At 43.5% G+C, this 22186-nt stretch overlaps 1 long non-coding RNA gene across 1 annotated transcript; it reads right to left on the bottom strand.

Annotated features, from left to right (window-relative positions):
* Positions 1 to 8694: 8694 nt before the first annotated feature.
* On the bottom strand, positions 8695 to 17298 carry LOC134295672 (uncharacterized). The gene is made up of 3 exons (XR_010002290.1): positions 15694 to 17298; positions 10623 to 10903; positions 8695 to 9712 (listed from the first exon to the last, which is right to left on the bottom strand). It is a non-coding gene; the product is annotated as an uncharacterized LOC134295672 (long non-coding RNA).
* Between the last annotated feature and the right edge of the window lie 4888 nt (positions 17299 to 22186).

Here is a 22186-nt window from a genome sequence, read left to right as displayed (position 1 = left end):
AGACTCAAGGCCCTTCCACACAGCTATATAACTTATTTAGAATCTTGTATTATCTGCTTTGAACTGGATTATCTTGACTCCACACTGCCATATAATCCACTTCAGTGTGCCTACTAAACATAAAAACAACCATACAACAGACATTCAATACCACCACTATCTCAACAATTTCTCACCAACACCACCAGACAATGCCACAGCAACGCGTGGCCGGGCACAGCTAGTAATAATAATAATTATTATTATAATAACTTTATTTTTATACCCCGCCCCATCTCCCTGGAGGGACTCGGAGCAGCTTACATGGGCCTTACCCGACACAAACAGCAATAAAACAATGAACAAATATCTCAACAATAAAACATCACCATCAATAAAACAGTCATAAAAATCAACATACAGCAAAAAATGTTAAAAACGGGAGACTAAAACACAAATTTTCCACCCTTCTCACACCGAAGAGGACTCAGGGCAGATCACAATGTACATATACATGGCAAACATTCAATGCCATTAGACATGCAACATATAGACAGACACAGAGGCAATTTAACATTTTCCGGCTTCATGAGGATATACTCGATTCCGGCCACAGGGGGAGCTGCTGCTTCATCGTTCGCTTGTGACGCTGAGTCCTTGATGAAGTACTTCCTCATTCTTTCCGCACAATGCTGGAGGTTTTTATGGTGGTGTAAATTAGTTAAGGGGCCTCTGGTGGCTCAGTGTGTTAAAGCGCTGAGCTGCTGAACTTGTGGACCAAAAGGTCGCAAGTTCAAATCTGGAGAGTGGAATGAGTGCCCGCTCTTAGCCCCAGCTCCTGCCAACCTATCAGTTCGAAAACATAGAATCATAGAATCATAGAATAGTAGAGTTGGAAGAGACCTCATGGGCCATCCAGTCCAACCCCCTGCCAAGAAGCAGGAATGCAAACTCACATGCAAATGTGAGTAGATCAATAGGTACCGCTCTGGTGGGAAGGTAACGGAGCTCCATGCAGTCATGCCAATGGCCACATGACCTTGGAGGAGTCTACGGACAACGCTGGCTCTTCGGCTTGGAAATGGAGATGAGCACCAACCCCCAGAGTCAGACACAACTGGACTTAACGTCAGGGGAAACCTTTACCTTTACCTTAAATTAGTTAAATTAGCCTCCCCGCATAAAGCAGTACCTAAATTTTCTACTTGACAGATGCAACTGTCTTTCAAGCTGCATAGGTCAACAGCGAGCTAGGCTATATTATGTTCCCATACACAGAATACAGTCTTCCTCTTTGCCTACTGCCTTCTACCTTACCAAGCTTTATTGTCTTTTTTAGTAAGTCATCTTTTCTCATCATATAGCCAAAGTACAACAGCCCCAATTTAGGCGCCTTGGCTTCTAGGGTGTGTTCATGATTTATTTTCTCTGGGATCCATTTATTTATTTGTCTTTTTTAGCAGTCCGTGCTATCCTTGGAACTCTGCCCCATTACATGCAATGCCATGGTGCTACGTACCACATGACTGCATGGAGCGCCGTTACCTTCCCGCCGGAGCGGTACCTATTGATCTACTCACATTTGCATGTTTTCGAACTGCTAGGTTGGCAGGAGCTGGGGCTAACAGCGGGCGCTCATTCTGCTCCCGGGATTTGAACCTGGCACCTTTCGGTCCTCAAATTCAGCAGCTCAGCACTTTAACACACTGAGCCACCAGGGGCCAGGGGATTTGTGTTTAATCCTATAATGTTACCTATTTCTATAAATATGTTATTCCAAAATCTCTTCAACTGGGGTCATTCCCCCCACCATAGATGAAAATATGTCCCTTTGTGCATGCCACGGGATGCAGACTAGGACGCGGAACAATGGCTTCAAACTACAGGAAAGGAGATTCCACATGAACATCAGGAAGAACTTCCTGACTGTGAGAGCTGTTCAGCAGTGGAACTCTCTGCCCCGGACTGCGGTGGAGGCTCCTTCTTTGGAGGCTTTTAAGCAGAGACTGGATGGCCATCTGTCGGGGGTGCTTTGAATGCGATTTCCTGCTTCTTGGAAGAATGGGGTTGGACTGGATGGCCCATGAGGTCTCTTCCAACTCTACTATTCTATGATTCTATGATTCTATGGAAATCAGAAGACGTCTACTTCTTGGGAGGAGAGCAGACCAACCTTGATAAAATACTGAAAAGCAGACACATCACACTGGCAACACACTGGCATAGTGAAAGCAATGGTATTCCCCATAGTAACATATGGATACGAGAGCTGGACCATAAGGAAGGCTGAGCGAAAGAAGAGAGACGCTTTTGAAATTTGGTGCTGGAGGAAAATCCTGAGAGTGCCTTGGACCATAAAAAGATCCAACCAGTCCATCCTCTAGGAAATCATGCCCAGTGGCTGCTCACTGGAGGGAAGGATATTAGAGGCAAAGATGAAGTATTTTGGCCACATCATGAGAAGACAGGAAAGCTTGGAGAAGATCACGATGCTGGGGAAAATGGAAGGAAAAAGGAAGAGAGGCCGACCAAGGGCAAGATGGATGGACGGTATCCTTGAAGTGACTGGCTTGACCTTGAAGGAACTGGGGGTGGCCACGGCCGACAGGGAGCTCTGGTGTGGACTGGTCCGTGAGGTCACAAAGAGTTGAAAATGACTGAACGAGTGAGACAACGACGATGATTCTATGTCTGTGTATGTTAGTACCAGGGTTTCACCTGCACCCAAAGTGTTGTGTTCCATTCTTGAATAGTTCTTGTGGCAAAGAACATCTTCCTAACATTTAGGCGGTATTTATTGTCTTATAATTTGAATAGATTCGGATTAGCAGAAAACTCTTTCCGCTTCCAAGGAAGGCCACGGCAAATCTGTCCTGGACAAATCTCACCAAGGAGGTGGTTGGAGATGGTTCGAAGGCACCCAGCATGTTTACACATCATACCACACCCCGCTTTTTTAATTTCTCCAAGATGAACAGCATGGAGGCTTTGATAGCCAGGAGCTGTCGGCGGTGCCTCATCTCAGCCAATCTCTCCTTTGCTTTCTTTTGTTGTCTTCTTCTGCCAACTCCATCCCAGTCCCTGGCTCTGGCTCCATTCTCCACTTCGGCCAGCTGCCTCTTCTGCTGCGACTCCTCCGCATGTCCTGTCGGCAAGAGCTAGTCAAGAGGACAAGACACTAATCTCCATGATTGCCGGAGATGCCGCAGAGTTAGCTCAGCGCTTTGGCCCGGAGGGCCTCCATCCACCCTTAACTCCTCAGAAGAAAGATCTAAAATGTGCCACATTTCTCTTCCCTTTTGGCACGAGTCACAAAAGGCAGAACAGACCCATCTATGTCTCTTTCAGGGAGGAGGCAAAAATGCACAAACAGAGACCGAGAAAGAGAAAAAAAACACAAGCAACCCCGCGCTTAATAAAATATAGGTTGCGGCAAACGGATTGCTTTGTTCCGGGAAAGAGAAAAGGGAAGATTGTGTGTTTCTTGCGTGGAAACGGAGGGAGTGGGGGGGGGGGGATAAGCAAATCCATCATGCTATATGAATCCGGTGATACAAACGCAAACTGACGCGGAAAGAAATTGCCTCCAGCAGGGCTGACTTATTGCAGAAGCTTTGCTCAGAGATAACGCATTGGAAAGTATTTCATATTCCGTGTATGTGCAAGAGAAGGAGAGGGACAGAAAAAGAAAGAGAGAGAGAGAGAGATTTGTTTATGTCTGTACCAGTTTGGGAAAAGATTACGTCCGCTTTCCAAAAAATGGGAGACGGAAAATTTAGATACAAAAGAGTGTTAGAATGTATCCTTCAATGTAGGTCATGCCTGTAGGTGGGAAAGCACCCTTTTAAAAGGCTGCTACTGGGTTCATGGGCTGTTATATCATAGGAAGCAGCCTTTTTGAAAGATATATTCACTCCTCAAATTAGTAGGAAGAGAACAGCTCTGTATCCTTTGTGGATACCATTTTTTAGAAGGCAAGATCTGGACAAAATCCAAAGCATGGTGCTTGTAGCAGTGGTTCGCAAACTGTGCTCCATGGAAGCTTTGGGTTCCGCAAAAGCGTCATAAGGGTTCCATGAAAAAAATATTAAAATAGATTTTGAAATGAAACCACACGAGGACGGCTGTTTGATTTAACGTCTCCATAACAGCTATTTTTGTGCTACAGCTATTTCTTTCATTTAGGCATTTACTGGCTACGCCAGGCATGGGCAAACTTGGGCCCTCCAGGTGTTTTGGACTCCAACTCCCACCATTCCTAACAGCCTACTGGCTGTTAGGAATGGTGGGAGTTGGAGTCCAAAACACCTGGAGGGCCGAAGTTTGCCCATGCCTGTTCTACCCCATTCAACATTTTACTACAAGATTCTCACGTCGATTCCACTTTTCTTTTCAAATTTTTTTTATTCTTGTACAGTTTTTGAGATAAACAACATTTTGGCTATTGGGATGTTATTCATAAAATATCAAGAGTAAAATTTACTCAAAAACCAGACGCTGTGAGTTCTGGCCATGTTCCAGAAGCATTCTCTCCTGATGTTTCACCCACATCTATGGCAGGCATCCTCAGAAAACTAGGCAAGTGGGGTTTCTATATCTGTGGAATGTCCAAGGTGGGAGAAAGAACTTGTGTCTGCCTGAGGCAAGTGTGAATTTTGCCAGCTTGATTAGCCTTGAATTGCCTTGCAGCTTCAAAGCCTAGCTTCTTCCTGTCTGGGGGAATCCTTGTTAATGTGGGATTTGTGTATTGATAGTGTTTAAATGCAATTTGTACCATGCTTGTATTGCAACTGATTGCATCATCCAGAATGTACCATAGTGTGGAAAGAGTTAATTGCCAAGAAGCTATGATGACCTTGATGTGTGGCTGGAACTAGGGAGTATCCAGACACAAGTGTTTGTGCATAACGATTGCATCAGTTCAGTTCAGTTCAGTTGAGTTCTGTCTGCCTAGAGTTCGAGTCAAGTTCTGTTGGAGAACAGAGCAGTCCTGTGTTCGCCTGTTGTCTGCAAGTCTGTTTGTGTTGATTATTGCTGCATACAGTAAAACTTTGTAAATAGTTTTACCAACATCTCTGAATGTCTCTTCATTCTGCATTCCACTGCTTCCATCCAACTACTGCTGCGCTGCAAATACTCTGACAATCCTTTAATGGGAGATATTAGCTGCCCATGATTGTTTCCTGTCTGGAATTCCCCTCTTAAGCGGCTGAGGGGGAAAAGGAAGGAGCCTGAGGCTGTTAGGAATGGTGGGAGTTGAAATCCAAAACACCTGGAGGGCCCAAGTTTGCCCATGCCTGGTGTAGACTATAAAACAACCTCAAAAGGATCGTGTCCCTGTTTCGGGCACTTATGTATATGCAGATGTTTCAAAATCTAAAAATAAAAAAAAATCCAAAAACACTTCTGGTCCCAAGCATTTGGTTCAGGGATAATCAATATGACATACCATTCAATACCACAACAACAAAAAATCCATGCCATTGTATTTCCAGAGTCAAAGCTGGACAGTGAAGGAATCTGACAGAAAGTCAACTCGTTTGAGATGTGATGCGGAAGGAGAGTTCTGCAGATATAACACGGACTGCCAAAAAGACAAACAAATGGGTACAAGAGCAAATCAAGCCTGAGCTCTCAGTAGAAACCCAACTAACAAAACTAAACCAAGGCTGACATGTGTTGGACCTATCACGAGATGACATGAGTCGCTGGAAAAGACGAAAGGTTGATTAAACGCAAAGGCAATAGGACTCAATGAAGGAAGTCATAGCTGCCCTGAGTTTGTAAGACCTAAGAAAAGGGACAGATAACGCCTCCCAACAAAGGATTCCCCCAGACAGGAAGCAGCTGGGCTTTGGAGCTGCAAGGCCATTCAATGCTAATCAAGGTGGCCAATGGCAACATTCACACTTGCCTCCAACAGGCAAGAGTTCTTTCTCCCACCCTGGACCTCATTCCACAAATATATAAACACCACTTGCCTGGTTTCCAACACAACCTCACAACCTCTGAATTTATTATTTTACTCTATTTATTATTACTTGTATTATTTTCCTGTATTTATCATTATTATTATTACATGCCCCCTTGATCAGGTTGTTATCTATTGCTATATAATTGTATTTTATCCAGGATTTTATCAAGCATGTTTGTTTTATGTGATCTCATTTTTTTATGACTTGCTTTATTGTTGATTGATTTGTTTTATTGTTGTGTTTTATATTGTCTGTTTTGCCTGGGCTTGGCCCCATGAAAGCCGCACCGAGTCCCCTCGGGGAGATGGGGCGGGGTATAAAAATAAAATAATTATTATTGTTGTTGTTGTTGTTGCTGCTGCTGCTGCTGCTGCTGCTGTTGTTTTACCTTGCTTAATAATGTGTTGTTGTTGTTGTTGTTGTTGTTGTTGTTGTTGTTGTTATTGTTGTTGTTGCTGCTGCTGTTGTTTTACCTTGCTTAATAATGTGTTGTTGTTGTTTTTGTTGTTGTTGTTGTTGTTGCTGCTGCTGTTGTTTTACCTTGCTTAATAATGTGTTGTTGTTGTTGTTGTTATTATTATTATTATTATTTTATCTTGCTTAATAATGTGATATTATGTTGCTATGTAATGTAAGTGTTGTTTTTATGATTGGAAACCTCCCTGAGTCCCATCCGAGAGATAGGGCGATATATAAATAAATATTATTATTATATTATTTTACTCTATTATTAAAAAGATACATAAGCACATTTTTATTGAAGAAGATGAGAATAATGATTTGATCAGAGTTGGGCAGCCTTATCTTAAATGTGAGCTTTATGTAAATATTCAAAAACATTTAACCTACTGATGCCTCAATTAATGTAATTTTGATGGTATCTATTTTTATTTTTGAAATTTACCACCCTCGGCTTATACTGGAGTCAATGCTTTCCCAGTATTTTTGGGGGGTAAAATTAGGTGCCTCGGCTTATATTCGGGTCGGCTTATACTCGAGTATATACGGTAGTTTTCTTTGACACATGCACCGCTTACAGTGATGGCCTGCCTTTGTTTCAGGTGGCAATAATAAACTCTCCAACGAAAATAACGTACGGGGACATATGGATAGGGTGTGCAGCAGGGGGATTTAAGGTTAACACCTTTCCAAGAAGGTGATTTCTGTGCCGGATTTAACTCAAACGCCTTAAGGCATTAGCCGCTAGGATGTGGCCAGCAGCAGGTGATTACATGACCTCTCCGCAGAAAGGCTTGGTGCAGCACATCGCCTGAGAGGAAATTTCCCAGCCACAAACTCCTCAGCATTGCAGGCAAAGCCCTGTTTCTCACTGGCATCCTCAGCTCAGATCCTGGCAACTGGTGGAAGAATGACTAAGATAACATTCAGAACAGAGCAAGGAGCAGATCCGATCATGAGACTGGAGTCAGTGTGTATAAAGGGGCTGCCCAATACCAAACACATAACCAGTCTGGATGTGTGTTGTCAAAGGCTTTCATGGCCGGGATCACAGGGTTGTTGTATGTTTTCCGGTTTGTATGGCCATGTTCTAGAAGTATTCTCTCCTGACGTTTCGCCAACATCTATCCTCCTCTGAGGACGCCTGCCATAGATGTGGGCGATACGTCAGGAGAGAATACTTCTAGAACATGGCCATACAGCCCGGAAAACATACAACAACCCCAATCTGGATGTGGCTGGAATAAATGAAAATAAGTTTTGGAAAGGGAGTTAATATCAAGTGGGGTTAGGAATGGCATCCTACCTAAAATATGAGTCAATAGCGTAATGTGGCAACTAAAAAAGGCAATGCAATCCTAGACCGAATCTTCTTCAATCACATAATCGTTTCCGACTCTTCGTGACCTCGTGGACCAGTCCACGCCAGAACTCCATGTCAGCCGTCACCGCTCCCAGTTCCTTCAAGGACAAGCCAGTCATTCAAGGATACCATCTATCCATCTTCCCCTTGGTCGGCCTCTCTTCCTTTTTCCTTCCATTTTCCCCAGCATCATGATCTTCTCCAAGCTTTCCTGTCTCCTCATGATGTGGCCAAAATACTTCATCTTTGCCTCTAATATCCTTCCCTCCAGTGAGCAGCCATTGGGCATTATTTCCTTGAGGATGGACTGGTTGGATCTTCTTGCCAAGGTCCAGGGCACGCTCAGGATTTTCCTCCAGCACCAAAGTTCAAAAGCATCTCTCTTCCTTCGCTCAGCCTTCCTTATGGTCCAGCTCTCGCATCCATAGGTCACTATGGGGAATACCATTGCTTTGACTATGCGGACTTTTGTTGCCAGTGTGATGTCTCTGCTCTTCACTATCTTATCAAGGTTGGCCATGGCTCTCCTCCCAAGAAGGAAACGTCTTCTGATTTCCTGGCTGCAGTGATCTTCGTGCCTAGAAATATAAAATCTGTCACTCCCTCTATTTGCCGGTTATCAATCGGTCTGGTTGCCATCATCTTGGTTTTCTTGATGTTTAACTGCAGCCCGGCTTTTGCACTTTCTTCTTTCTTCCACCTTGGTGATAAGGCTCCTCAGCTCCTCCTCGCTTTCGGCCATCAGAGTGGTATCATCTGCATACCTAACGTTGTTAATGTTTCTTCCAGCAATTTTAACTCCGGCCTTGGATTCCTCAAGCCCCGCACGTTGCATGATGTGTTCTGCGTACAAGTTGAATAGGGACGGTGAGAGTATACAGCCCTGCCGCACTCCTTTCCCAATCTTGAACTAGTATAATTTATTTATTTATTTATTTATTTCCAGAATTTATACCCCGCCCTTCTCACCCGGGGGGACTCAGGGCGGCTTACACAGTTGGCAACATTTAATGCCAAGAACATAATAATAAAACAAAAAACAGTACATATAATCAATTAAAACTATAAAAATACATCATTAAAATACATTATAAAAATTAAAACATAAGTAAATTAGATCCATTTGTCTAAAAACCTCATGCTTCAGCCTTCAATCGGACCATGTCGACGTTATCATATTACTCGTTAAAAGCTTGTGCACACAGCCATGTTATTATTAATGTTATAATGTCAAGTTCGAGGGAAGCAAAACATTCCTGGAATACTTTTATTTATTTATTTATTTATTTATTTACAGTATTTATATTCCACCCTTCTCACCCCGAAGGGGACTCAGGGCGGATCACATTACACATATAAGGCAAACATTCAATGCCTTAACATAGAACAAAGACAGAGACAAACGCAGGCTCCGAGCTGGTATCGAACCCATGACCTCTGGTCAGAGTGATTTGTTGCAGCTGGCTGCAGCTGGCTGCTCACCAGCCTGCACCACAGCCTTTACTAGACTAAATTGCAGAGATAGAAGATGGGAGACACCTTGCTTGAAAAACAGTCCATGTCAAAGACATCTAGGACTCTTAGTAGAGCACAAGCTGGACATTAGTCAACAGCCAATGCAATTCAAGGCTGCATGGACAGAAGGATATTGTTGAGATCGAGAAAAGTCTCCTCTCTTCTGCATTGGTCAGTCCTCACCTGGAATAACACTGTGTCCAGTTCAATATGAACAAGATGGAGAGTGTCCAGAGAAGGGCAACCACAATGGCCAAAGATCTAGAAGACTTTAGAGAGAGCCTTTTGAGTTTAGCCTGGAGAAGAGGAGGTGGAGAAGGGACATGATATCCATGTTTAAATATTTGACCAGGTGCCATATTGAAGATGGAGCAGGTTTGGTTTCCAATGGTGTACGACACAATGGAGCAATGGATTCAAACTGTAGGAAGAGAGATTTAACGAAACATTAGGAAGAATTTCCTGATGGTAAGAGCCATTCCACAGTGGAATATGCTGCTGCCTCGGAGCATGATGTTGTCTACTTTTCTGGAGATTGGATGGCCATCTGTCAGGAGGGTTTTGACTGTGCCTTCCTGCCTGGTAGAATGAAGTTGGACTGGATGGCCCTTGGGGTCTCTTCCAACTCTATGGTCCCATATACACACACACAGAAACACACAGTATATATATGCCTTTTGAGAAGAGGGTTTCAAGGATGAGAGCGATCAAGGCCCACAAAAACAACTTTTGGACCATACTTTCTTCTCGCTCAAAACATGACAATGGGCAACACACATTTTGGTCCCTCAAATGTTAGCCCTGTTTCTGGGGATATTTGACCTGCTGACCTTTTCAGACAGGAAGCAATCAGGGCCATCTAACACCTCCCAACAAAGGATTCCCCAGGCAGGAAGCAGGCAGGCTTTGAAGCTGCAAGGCTATTCAATGCTAATCAAGGTGCCCAATTGAAACATTCACACTTGCCTCAAGCAGACAAAGAGTTCTTTCTCCCACACTGGACATTATTCCACAGTTATATATGCACTCCACTTGCCTCAATGCTAACAGAACCTCTGAAGATGTCAGCCACAGATGCAGGCAAAACATTAGGAGAGAATGCTTCTGGAACATGGCCATACAGCCTGGAAAACTCATAACAACCCATTGTTGTTTATTTGTTGTTGTTGTTGTTGTTGTTGTTGGGCTGTGTTATAGAAGTGACATTTCTCTCAACTGGGAGCTCTCCCTGATCCTGAAAGGCTTGTTTGAGTCCTATTCCTGCTACCCAAAACCAAGTGTCTCCTACTTTAACCAAGTTTTGTTCACTTCCTTAGAAGTTTTTGACATACCTGGTGTCGGATACATTGAGACATTTCTCCATGGGCTTCTCCAAAATAGACTGAAAAAATCCACATCAAGGCTGAAGAACCAGAGAACTGTGTTGTCGAATGCTTCATGGCCGGAATCACTGGGTTGCTGTGAGTTTTCCATAGTCCATAGCATTGAGCCGTGACAGTTAAAAGTGATGTCAAACTGCATTAATTCTACAGTGTAGATGCACCCTGTGCCATGTTTGTGGCCCCCAACCAACACAGCATACATTTCTCAGGGCTGAATACGCTGTACAACCCTATCCAAAGAGAAAAGAAAAGAGATACAAATTGATCATAAACATGGATAGGTTGCTGTGCGTTTTCTGGGCTGTATGGTCATATTCCAAGCAGCATTCCTGCCTGATATTTTGCCCACATCTATGGCAAGCATCCTCAAAGTTTGTGAGGTCTGTTTTGTGATTGTACTTGTGCAATGGCCATCCCTAATTTTTCCAGCACAACGTTATGATAATTCCCATGGAATTTTTTTCCTATTTTTTTATAATATCATTTTTATTGTAAGGTTTGTAAACAACTTTGATACAGTTCTTATAACAACAAAGATCGTCTTTTCTGAATACAATAAAAACATTGTACACTATATACAGACTATGTGGAAGTGGAAAGGAGTAGGGGGCATGGGGAGGGTAAGTGAACAGGAAAAAATGGGGGCAATGGGGACAGGTAAAAAAAATAAGACATAAAAAAGAGGAGAGAAAAAAGAAATAATAATATACACAGTTGCTATACTATTTGTTACTTGGCGTGGCTCATTTTTGTTTTCCCTTTTTGCCCATAAGTTTTATCCTTTGTAATTGTATAATTTACAATACATTTACTTTATATTTTATATTTTATATCTATATATATATAAATGAGTGATGGCATCACGGCGACCAACAAAACAACAAAACTACAGGCTCCCCAACCTCGAAATTTGACAACACAGCCCATCATCCACGCCTCTAGGTTGATACAACAAAAAGAAAAGAAAAGTAAAGTCCTAATTAGAGGGAAAGGAATAATTGTTTTTATCACATTGCTGCCATTTAGAGGACTAATCTCTGCCCACTTGGTCTCCTAGCAACCCACTCAGCCCAGGGGACAGGCCGAGTTAGGCCTCACTTAGGCCTCTTCCACATATTATCTAATTTGCACTGGATTATATGGCAGTGACTCAAGGCCCTTCCACACAGCTATATAACCCATTTATAATGGACTTAATGCCAGGGGAAAACCTTTACCTTTTACCTTAACCACCACCAATTCCTCAATACTTTATTTCCCATACCACCATACTTCACCACAGCAACGTATGGCCGGGCACAGCTAGTTTTATTTATATAAAGTTTGAATAATGAAAATCACCAGGGCGAAAACTTCCTGTGGAATTCAGCATAGAAAAGTCTTCTTCCTCTCCAGGAAGTTTTCTCCAGTGGAGACTGACCTTAAAGAAATTCCAAAAGAGTTCCTTTTAATCAAACCCACAAAAATTAAACTTGCACATATGGAGGGCTGACTGTATTTATTACTATAGTTCGTGTGGTTTACACCAGCATAACCTACATTTTGCGCCAAGGAAAGCTGGATTCCCTTAACTGCTGACATGATTCAGTTGAAGCAACTCCATAGTTTTGCATTTTTAAGCTCTGCATTTATTAGTCATGGGAGAGAGAGAAATCGAGGGCACTGATTCACCGCCTCCTGATGCCGGGATAAACCTACTCAGCTTCTCTCCTGCCTTCCAAGGTTTTCATCAGTCATAGCCCATGTATTCCCAAGCAGTGAGGAATGGGAACATAGGCGGGGAGCTTACATCACCAACATAGCTATGAATAATATTGGTATGGAAAGGGATCTCGTAGCACTGACATAAATCATAGCATAGGGTAGAATTAATGCACTTTGGCACCACTTTGACTGCTATGGCTCAATGCTATGGGACCGTGGGAGTTGTAGTTTTGCAAGGCCTTTAGCATTATTTGCAAAAGAATGATGATGCCTTACCAAACTATAGCATTGAGCCATGGCAGTTCATTCTGCAATGTAGATCAGGACTGGGCAAACCTCAGCCCTCCAGGTGTTTTGGACTCCAACTCCCACAATTCCTAACAGCCTACCGGCTGTTAGGAATTGTGGGAGTTGGAATCCAAAACACCAGGAGGGCTGAAGTTTGCTCATGCCTAATGCAGATCCTGTCATATTCTACTTCCATTGTGTTAATGTGGGATTTGTGTATTTACTTATTTATTTATTAGACTTGTATACCGCTACTCCCAGTTTGGCTCAGAGCGGTTTACAGAAATAAATTAAAACAATACAATTTGCTTTAAAATAACAATGAAAACAACAATAAAAACAGACATAGCCCAGAGTTTTTCACCCATCGAAAGCTTGTCGGAAGAGAAAGGTTTTGCAGGCTTTCCGAAAGGCAAGTAGGTCTCGGATAGTTCGAGTTTCAACTGGCAAGGCATTCCATAAATGAGGGGCTACAACCGAGAAGGCTCTCTGCCTAGTAGAAGACAAATGATAAGTCCATATGTTAGGGACTTCAAGCAAATTTTGGTCTTCGGACCGAAATAATCTCTGGGTGTTTAGTGTTTAAATGCAGTTTGTGCCATGCTTCTATTACAACTGATTGCATCATCCAGAATGTACCATAGTGTGGAAAGAGTTAATTGCCAAGAAGCTATGATGACCTTGATGTGTGGCTGGAACTAGGGAGTATCCAGACACAAGTGTTTGTGCATAACGGTTGCATCAGTTCAGTTCAGTTCAGTTCAGTTGAGTTCTGTCTGCCTAGAGTTCGAGTCAAGTTCTGTTGGAGAACAGAACAGTCCTGTGTTCGTCTGTCGTCTGCAAGTCTGTTTGTGTTGATTATTGCTGCATACAGTAAAACTTTGTAAATAGTTTTACCAACATCTCTGAGTGTCTCTTTGTTCTGCCTTCCACTGCTTCCATCCAACTACTGCTGCGCTGCAAACACTTTGACACATTGAACTGAATCAGGCCTGATCTAGCTCTCCATATTACCACACAATCTTGGGATACTCCAGGGTTTCCAAAAGAACCTTCGACTAGGGGGCCGGGCTGTGGTGCAGGCTGGTTAGCAGCCAGCTGCAATAAGTCACTCTGAACTATATTTTATATACCATACTTTTCCTTTTTTGCTGCATATAATAGATATCTGTGCATTTTGCTAAGAAACAATCAGGGTCAGCTAACGCTTCTCTGAGGATTCCCCCAGGCAGGAAGCAGCCAGGGTTCGAAACTGCAAGGCTATTCAATGCTAATCAAGGTGGCCAATTGCAACATTCACACTTGCCTCAGACATACAAGAGTTCCTTCTCTCACCCTGAACATTATTCCACAGATATATAAACCCCACTTGCCTAGTTTCCAACAGACCTCACAATCTCTGAGGATGCCTGCCATAGATGTGAGCAAAACATCAGGAGGGAATGCTTCCGGAACATGGCCATACAGCCTGGAAAACTCACAGCAACCCAGTGATTCTGGCCATGAAACGCTTCGACAAAACCTTGGTTCATTTGTTTTTAATATTCCGTTAAAAGCCTTATTCTACTTTCTGCACTTTTACAAAGTGTCCACATACTGGGCCCAAAAACACACACATCCCCTCCCAGGCCCCCCACCAGACACTTTGCTATACTCATTGATTTCCATGAGTCTGGCTGTGGACTCAAGGGTTCCACCACGAAGTACCATTGAAGAAGAAGAAAGGTTGTGAAACCGCTAGTCTGCTGCAGATTGTTCATTGATCTGAAATGGCTGCAAATCAATGGGTGGCTAATTGTAGTGGAAAAAATGAACTGCGAGCAGCGTTTTCGGAAACCGGGATCGACTCATATTTTGCACTTGCTTTTATTGTTGCTCTTCAATTACTATATATATATATATATATATATATATATATATATATATATGAAACAATTGACTTCAATAGACCAGGTTTCATCCTCATTAGGAAAGGATAATTGAATGCCATAATAATCGACACAGCCGAGTTCTCTCCAGAAACCAAGTCTCCATTCCTTAGTTCTGCTTTCCACATCGTCCCCATGAACCGAAAACTATGGAAAGTTTTTCATTAAGTATCAAATTGAGAACCACAAAGGCCTTTGCTTCCTTATCTATCAAAAGACCACTTCAGACAGGATGATCCTGGAAGCTGAAATAGTTTACAAGACACGGGACCCAAAGTGAGTCAGCACATTGACTAAAACAAGAGGCAGTTAAAGCCATGCCATAAAAGTTACAATAAAGCTTAGTTTATCCATACCTCACAGCCTCTGAGGATGCCTGCCATAGATGTGGGTGAAACGTCAGGAGAGAATGCTTCTGGAACATGGCCACACAGCCCGAAAGACATACAACAACCCTTACAATAAAGCTGTTAAATAAATGTGTCTTATATGCAATTAGTATTCCTGAGTATTTCTGGCTTACATCCTGAATTGCAGCTACAGATTCATAATTTAGAGTTACAGATCTGTAACGGCTCCTTATTCAGTAATGCTCCATATTCACAGTCATGGCATTATTGCTATGGTTGTAAATGCTCTCCCCATGGATGCTGAAGCTAATTGATATCAAAAACATGGATTTATTGACACAAAAAGTATCACAGAGCATCTCGCCAAGACAATGGACCGACTGGAACAAATTGCGACAATATTTGCTAAGAAGTAATATAGATCTTTTGTGACTATCGTTTACAGGAACTTTTAGACTCTAGGGTATATACAATGATTTGCCGAATATATCCAATGTTGCAAGGATGTTTTACAAAACAGTGCAGAGGAGCTGGAAGTGGATACGGGGGTTTGCTTTGGTTTACGTTCTTGTTTGCTTGTTCTATTACTTTACATATGTATGTTTTTTGTTTTTGTTTTTTGTTTTTCTTTTCGTATGTTTCTTCGTTTTTTCTTTCATTTTTTATGCATACCTTAAAATCACAAATAAAATAATTAAAATAATTTTAAATAATTAAAAAAAAAAAGTAAATGCTCTTCCCAAAACCCACCTTAGGAGCCAGCAGCTACATTGGATAGTGGAGATTATTCGGATGGTGATGAGTCTCAGGAGGATGGTGTTTCCAATCGTCTCCTGAACAGGAAAGCTGAGGCAACCTAAGCAGAACCCCAACATAATATCTCACAGACTCATTCACTGGCAAGAGAAAGCTGAAGACTTCATCTTGCTGCACCCCAGTTACCATCTGACCATTGCTCAATGTGCTTGATGACTGTTAAATTGGTTGGATGGCGGAGACAGGAGATGTTGACAAAACTAGTGTTGTTCTCATGGACAAGTTAAACCTGAGCTGACAATGTGATACGGCAGCTTAAAAAGCCAATGGGATTTTGGCCTGCATAAATAGGAGTCTAATGTCTAAAACCAGGGAGGTGATGCTACCCTTGGTCAGACCACACCTGGAATCACACTATTAATAAAACCCACAAAAAGGAAACTTGCACATACGGAGGGCTGACTGTATTTATTACTAGTCAGTCCAGAGATTCAAGGTTCCAGAGTTCCAAGAGTTCAGGAGACTGGTCAGGATACCAAAAATCCACAAACCTGGGGGGAAAACCATCAGCATCCACAGCCAAAGTAGGACAAATACTTTTCTCCCAAAGATCAGTTTCCAGCTCCTTATAACCAGTTAAACCCAGCTGCATCCTATCTCTTGCAGGCCTCCACCCTTAATTGCTCTCACCTGCAAATTCTTACTTACAGATTACTCTGCCCTTTAGAACTAGGACTGACATTAACCCCTTCCATCACCAACTGCTAGGCATGACACCACCAACAACCATCAACTGTGGAACATGATACATGACACCAGCCAACTAGGTAATGAAATGCGATCCTCATCACAGTAAATACATGGACTGCTGCCTCTTGTACTGTGGGGATGTGGTTCCTAAAGATATCAGTGTTGTTAATGTGGGATTTGTGTATTGATAGTGTTTAAATGCAATTTGTGTCTTGGTTTGTATTGCATACTGATTGCATCATCCAGAGTGTACTATAGTCTGTAAAGAGTTAATTACTGAGAAGCTGTGATGACCTTGATGTGTGGCTGGAACTGGGGAGTGTCCAGACACAAGTGTTTGTGCATTACTGATTACATCAGTTCAGTTCAGTTCTGTCTGCCTAGAGTGAGAGTCCTGTGTCTATTTTCTGCAAGTCTGTTTGTCTTGTACAGTAAAACTTTGTATATAGTTTTACCAATGTCTCTGGGTGTCTCTTCGTTCTCCATTCCACTGACTCCATCCAACTGCTGCTGTGCTGCGTAAATTACTCTGACAAGTGTTGCTATTGCCACCATCAAGACCAAGCATAGCATGCCCTACTGGTTTCAAAGTGGGCATCAACTACCAGCCCCCTACAGTGGTCCCTGGGGTGACCTGGCCAAAGTATAGCATGCCGAGCAACACAACCACCATTGTGGAAGCCTGGGCTTGCCTGGACCACAAGTTTGAGCTGATGTTTGCCAAGCATGCCTTTTTCCATTGGTATGTCGGGGAGAGTAAGAAGGAAGGAGAGCTCTCCAGGAGGACATAGCTGCCACGGAGAAGGATTATGAAGCAGATGTTGCTGAGGGGGAAGATGAAGGGGAACTATACTTTCATGGCCGGTGTCGCGTCTCAGGATAGCTTCACCTTGCTGAACACACCAGGCTGTACACAGATTGAAGTCTTTTGTAGTTTATTAGGAAATAGGAAATAAATAGTTCTTTAAAAAAGCAAAAGTAAAGATCCAAAAGATTGTTGCAAAACCAAGACTATACAGATTAATCCAAGAAAATCTTAGGAATAAAACAAGGTTCCATTAATACATGACATAGTCCCATGAACTTGATTACAGAATAACTAAGAAAGCAACAGCTGCTTCTAACTCAAACGAGATGTTGCTTTGACAAAGATTCCTCTCTCAACAGACTGTCTTAATAGCATAACATGAAGGCATTTCTTTGCCCTTTGATCTCTCTCTTATTTGCTATTCTAAGACTTCTGTGAACTCCCCTATATTCCAAGTGGCTGCCCGGTCCAGAGTATCATCCAGGCCAAACTGCTCATTAGTGTTATTGGGCTGGGAACTGCTCTCCCTTCCTGCTTCTTGCACCTGGGAAACATCAGCATCAACAACACCATTTCCTCCCGTGGGAAAGCCTCCTTGTTCCCCATCTTCCACAGCAGGAACACCCTGCACCTGAATCCCATAATTCCCATCAGAGTCATCTTGAAACTCATCCTGAACCTGAATCCCTCCATCTTGAACCTGTATCCCAAAATCCTCATCAGAGTCACTCTGAGGCTGAGTCACAACAGCCAGGATCACAGGGTTGTTGTGTGTCTTCCGGGCTGTATGGCCATGTTCCAGAAGCATTCTCTCCTGAGGGAGGGAATACTTCTGGAACATGGTCATACAGCCCAGAAGACACGCAATAACCCTATACTTACCTTGTATGGGGTTCTGTTTTGTGCTTTTTACTCCTGTCACTGTCTATTGTGTCAACTCTCATTCAAAGTTGTCTTCAGATGAAAAAAATAAACAATATAGTATATAACGCAATGTTGCTTGAGCCCAATGTTCAAAACCCTCACCTGCCTAAAGAATAATACTAGAAAAGGAGCTCCAGATATTGGGGGCAGCCATGGAAAAGGCCTTCTGCTCTGTTCCTACCAGATGTACTAGATGCTTGGAAGCAGCCTTGGAAAAGCCTTCTTCCATGTTCTGATGTTCCAGATGCTGGGAACAGCCACAGAGAAAGTCTTCTCCCATGTTCCAACCAGATCTGGGATGGTAGGAGGAGGACAGGCCTTCTCTCTGTGCCTTCTCTCCCCATAAGACCTCATGCATGGTAGGCTCATACAAAAGTATATGGTGCTGGACCTGAGTATGTCTCTTTTGGGATGGAGGCAGGAATCTTATTACCTGGTCTCTTCTTCTGCAAGAGGTATTGAGGTCCAGTGGGGCTGCTGTTGCTATTGTTGCTTCTGCTTCTCAGTGAGGAGGGAGGCAATTCAAATGAAGATGACGTGGCTAATCCAGGACGAGAAAGGAATAGGAAAGGGTGCCTAACACGGCCTAAAAGCAGTGAGCAAGCAAGCAAGCACACTGAGCCAAGGGTCAAGTAGAACTGGTCCAAACAACAACCCGCTGGAGCCATGACAAAACCACCCAAGGTCAGATGGACAAGGGATGGCAGGAGACAGGCATAGACAGGAAACACAGACAGCGCCATTGATTCCTTTCACATTGCCTATGAACAATTCCAGGCGCACCCATCGCAGCTGTCAATATGTAGTGATTGCCTGACCGGCTTGTTGTCATTGTTGTGGCTCTCTTTATCAATCTGCTTCGAGAATTGCTCCTCCGTTCCTATCTCAACCTGGATCGGCCATCCACCAAGACATATTGTTGAATGTTGGATCGTGTTTTTGAGCACAAATTAGAAACTAGGTCTGTTCCCAGGTGGAAACGTCTCGGTGCTCCTTCTTTCTTTCTTTCTCGTCTGTTTACTTGTCTTTCAGCTGAGCAAGGACAGCTCAGGAAGGAGGGATAGAAGTCTCCCAACAGAGCCACAGCTGAGTTTCTGGGCTGCTGTCCTTGGTCCTGAAAAGAAAAAACAAGCCTTGTACTTGGCTTCCCTGTTGCCAATCTTTGGGGAGAAGCCGCTTTCTGCTTGACCTGATCTAGACCCTTTCAGCCTGGCTGCGCAACCTCCTTGTACCTAAAGCACAGGCTCAAACATGTGGCATGGATGGGCTCATAAAAGATGCATGCTTGTTCCAAGTGTTCCTGCTGCATTGCTTTCAGTTCTTCTCTGTCTCGTCATCGTTACCTTTTTGAATATTGTGACAGATAGGTACACACAGACCCAACTGTCTGAATCAAACATACCAACACAAAGGATGCAATCTTGGAGGAGACTGAAGATCGATCTAGCCCAGAGTCATCGTAAGCAGGGAATGACTTGAAAGTACACAACAGCAAAGTTTTGATGACAATCAGGAACTGGGAAGATGAAACCGGCTTCTGCTTTGTTTGTTCATCTCCTGAAATACTCTGCTGTCCATAGATCATTTTTCTCTCTCCGGATCACAACCAGAGACAGTGAAGACATCTCTCCTTGCGCTTTGCTATTCTGCTGCTGAGTACGCATGCCTAGTGTGGAACACCTCTCACCACGTTAAAACAGTGGATGTGGCTCTTAATAAGACATGGATATCACACACCACTGGAGAGATTATACTGTTCAGCCAATATTGCACCACCTGACATCTGTCATGAAATAGCAGCCAACCATTAGGGATTCCTTTTCTTCAGAAGAGGAAGGGGAGCAGGAGAGTGTTCATGAATCTGAGGAGCAGTTGGAATCTGAGGAGGAGATTTTGCAAGTACCCTCATTTCAGGAGAGACAAAAGGAAACAGAGCACAGACGTCATTCAGCTAGAATAGCTGCCAGAAATGCAGCTGAGTGATTGGTAACTGCCCTAGCAGCTGTGAGGGACTCAGGGCTATAAAGCAGAAGCAGGTGCAGCCCGCTCTTGCTGGTAACAAACTGACTCTTCGCTCCCCTTGTGCCTGCTTCAAGTCCGCATCTGGGAAACTACTCCTAAGGATTTATTGCTGCTTCTTTGTCTAAAGTAAGACTGCTATTTGATTTTGGGAATTTATCAGAAACTAAGAGCTGTGCTTGCCCTAAGACTTCCTTGCTTCCTTTTGCATTATTCCACTGAGTGTGCTGTACTTTATGTTTTGCTGAAGTACTTTACTTACCACAGTGTTTTAAGGCTGTTCTTGAAAGACAAACAGGACACCAACAATGAAAGGACCAAGGCATTGACATCTCTGGCCCATCCCATATTCGGGTATCAGCCAGCACACCAACGCCTTAAATCAAGAAACAGCCTCTGGTGGCCTAGGGGATAAAAGCCTTGTGACTTGAAGGTTGGGTTCCTGACCTGAAGGCAGCCAGGTTCGAATCCCACCCGGGGAGAGCGCGGATGAGCTCCCTTTATCAGCTCCATCTCCATGCAGGGACATGAGAGAAGCCTCCCACAAGGATGGTAAAATATCAAAAACATCCAGACGTCCCCTGGGCAACGTCCTTGCAGACGGCCAATTCTCTCACTCCAGAAGCAACTCTAGTTGCTCCTGACACGAAAAAAAGAAAAAGAAACAGCTTTCTAAGATCTACAGAGATACGCGCAGGAACACCTCAGCAAGCGAGAGTCCTAAAGTGGCAGGCTAAAACCCAGAAACTCAATCCATGGCTGAGACAGGATGAGAAACTCCCTCCTGGGCACACAAAATACTGGGTGACTTGGAAGGCTCTGAACACACTGTGCTTTTCCATCACGAGATGCAGAACCAACCTTAAGAAATGGAGCCGCAAAGTAGAGTCCACAACATGCGAGTGTGGAGAAGAGCAAACCACAGATCACTTATTACAATGTAGTCTAAACCCTGCCACATGCACCATGGAGGATCTTCTCGCAGTGACACCAGAAGCACTCCAAGTGGCCAGATTCCGATCAGAGGACATTTAGTATAATGCCAAGTTTTTAACTTTGTTTGTGTTTCTAAATACATTACAACTGTAGCCTCGGTTTGGTTTCTGACACGATAAATAAATAACCCCATTTGAAACGTTGGCACAATATTCCTCTTAAAACTTCTTCCGCCGCATCTCATAGAATCATAGAATAGTAGAGTTTGAAGAGACCTCATGGGCCATCCAGTCCAACCCCCTGCTAAGAAGCAGGAAATCGCATTCAAAGCACCCCCGACAGATGGCCATCCAGCCTCTGCTTAAAAGCCTCCAAAGAAGGAGCCTCCACCACAGCCCGGAGGAGGGAGTTCCACTGTCGAACAGCCCTCACAGTGAGGAAGTTCTTCCTAATGTTCAGGTGGAATCTCCTTTCCTGTAGTTTGAAGCCCTTGTTCCCTTGCGTCCTAGTCTGCAGGGCAGCAGAAAACAAGCTCGCTCCCTCCTCCCTATGACTTCCCTTCACATATTTGTACATGGCTATCATGTCTCCTCTCAGCCTTCTCTTCTGCAGGCTAAACATGCCCAGCTCTTTAAGCTGCTCCTCATAGGGCTTGTTCTCCAGACCCTTAATCATTTTAGTCACCCTCCTCTGGACGCTTTCCAGCTTGTCAACATCTCCCTTCATCTGTTTTATTGTTTTGCTTTTATATTGTTGTGGCCCCGTGTGAGCCGCCCCGAGTCCCTTCGGGGAGATGGGGCGGGGTATAAGAATAAAATTATTATTATTATTATTATTATTATTATTATTATTATTCTCCCATCACGCTTGGCTTCCAAGTCCGCACGCCGTCCCCTCCTCCTCCTCCGACAGCGGCGCCCAAGGCTGAGCTGCGCATCATCAACATGGCTTTTCTCCTTCACATTCACCTTGGGATGCAGGGAGGTACATTGGAAGCATGGCGGGGTGAAGGGAGGTGGAAAGAAGGGAAGGAGCAGATCTCCTCCTTCT

Source organism: Anolis carolinensis, chromosome 1, assembly GCF_035594765.1.
Source record: "Anolis carolinensis isolate JA03-04 chromosome 1, rAnoCar3.1.pri, whole genome shotgun sequence".
NCBI classification, from domain to species: domain Eukaryota; kingdom Metazoa; phylum Chordata; class Lepidosauria; order Squamata; family Dactyloidae; genus Anolis; species Anolis carolinensis.
Note: the sequence above shows the minus strand (reverse complement) of the source record. Positions and strands in the feature narration are given on the sequence as shown.